The sequence below is a fragment of the Cricetulus griseus genome, unplaced genomic scaffold (genome assembly GCF_003668045.3).
Source record: "Cricetulus griseus strain 17A/GY unplaced genomic scaffold, alternate assembly CriGri-PICRH-1.0 unplaced_scaffold_1, whole genome shotgun sequence".
NCBI lineage: Eukaryota > Metazoa > Chordata > Mammalia > Rodentia > Cricetidae > Cricetulus > Cricetulus griseus.
Window position 1 is genome coordinate 9197391 of NW_023276808.1, and position 2018 is coordinate 9199408.

The 2018-nt window shown below is 40.2% G+C and overlaps 1 pseudogene; it reads left to right on the forward strand.

Moving 5' to 3' along the window:
- The first annotated feature begins 648 nt into the window (after positions 1-648).
- Positions 649-1554, forward strand: LOC113838282 (annotated as a pseudogene).
- Positions 1555-2018: the final 464 nt, after the last annotated feature.

Here is a 2018-nt window from a genome sequence, read left to right on the forward strand (position 1 = left end):
GCCACAAGCAGAATAACAAAAGCAGATCCATATCTTTTACCTTGTATAAAAATCAATTCAAAAGATTATGGACTCTAATATAGACTAAACATCAAAGAGCTTAATATAAAAATTAAGTGCTAAAGCTGCTAGGGGAAAATGGGGAGCACTTAAAGACAGACATGGGCAAGCATTTTCTGAAAAGGACTCCGACAGCAGCACCTAAGGACGGACAACAGGGAGGACAGAAAATGTAAAACTTCCTGAGTAGCCAAGGATAATTAGCAGAGTGAAGAGACAGCCTACAGAATGGCAGGGCTTGACTGACTATACTTTAGGAAGAGGTTAGTATCTAGAATGTATGAAGGATCTCAAAATTTAAGCATCAAAAAAAAAAAAACAAGTCTTCCTTGCTTAGCAGAGTTGGTTAACACCTTTAATCCTACCTTGGGAGCCAGAAGTAGGCAGATCTCTGAGTTCAAGGCCAACCTGGTCTACAGAGTGAGTTCCAGGATAGCCAAGGCTACACAAAGAAACCCTGTCTCCAAAAAAAAAATAAAAAAATAAACAAACAAAAAACAAAACGGGGCAATCACATCTGGGGCTGGGTTGGTGTGCCTGGTGTGTGCGCTATGGGGTGCAGTGTGTGCTTGAAATAGTGGGAACACCATGTCCCGTGGTTCCAGCACCGGTTTTGACGCCACATTTCTATTTTCTCTCCCGAGGGCCGACTCTACCAGGTAAAATATGCTTTTAAGGCTATTAACCAAGATGGACTCACATCTGTGGCCATCAGAGGAAAAAACTGTGCAGTAATTGTCACACAGAAGAAAGTACCTGACAAATTATTGGATTCCAGCACTGTGACTCACTTGTTCAAAATAACTGAAAACACTGGCTGTGTGATGACTGGGATGACAGCTGACAGCAGATCCCAGGTACAGAGGGCACGGTATGAGGCAGCTAATTGGAAATACAAATACGGCTATGAGATTCCTGTGGACATGCTGTGTAAAAGAATTGCTGATATTTCTCAAGTCTACACACAGAATGCTGAAATGAGGCTGCTTGGTTGTTGTATGATTTTAATTGGTATAGACGAAGAACAAGGCCCTCAAGTGTACAAGTGTGATCCTGAAGGCTACTACTGTGGCTTTAAAGCCATCACAGCAGGAGTTAAACAAACAGAATCAACCATCTTTCTTGAAAAAAAAGTGAAGGAGAAATTTGATTGGACATTTGAACAAACAGTGTGGAAACTGCAATTACATGCCTGTCTACTGTTCTGTCGATTGATTTCAAACCTTCAGAAATTGAAGTTGGAGTAGTTACAGTTGAAAATCCTAAATTCAGAATTCTCTCAGAAGCAGAGATCGATGCCCACCTTGTTGCTCTAGCAGAGAGAGACTGAACGTTGCTATTAGTCTACCAAATCCATGATGCCGCTTGCCTGTGTGTGTGGTAACAGCAAACCAATGTCATAGAGGCCTCTGGGTTGAAGATGGAACCTCTTCCACTCCTCCTGCCTGTGAACTAGTTAGGACTCTGTATAAATAAAACAGTGCTTTTGGAAAAACAAAACAAAACTGCAAGTCTTCTGATTAATGAATGAAAAAAATAAATTGAATACAGCCCTGAAAAGAAGATACATAAGAGGCCAGTATATTTTTAAAGTGTTTAACACTCTTTGCAGAGAAATACTAATTAAAACTGTTTTAAGATTCCATCTCATCTCAGTTCAAATAATTATACAGAAAACAAACAAGAGGCTTATCAGTTAAGATATGTTGTTCTTGCAGCAGTTTGATTCCCAGCACCCACATGGTGGCTCCCAACCATCTGTAACTCCAGTTCCAGGGAATCTGATGCCCTCTTTTGACCTCCACTGGTAACATGCATGTGTGTGGTACACATACATACATGCAAGCAAAACATTTATACACACAAATAAATAAACCTTAGAAAGAAATTAGAAAGAAAGGATCCTCATTCGTGGAATATTCCTTTACACTGTGTGAATAAATGGCATTGTGGTTGGT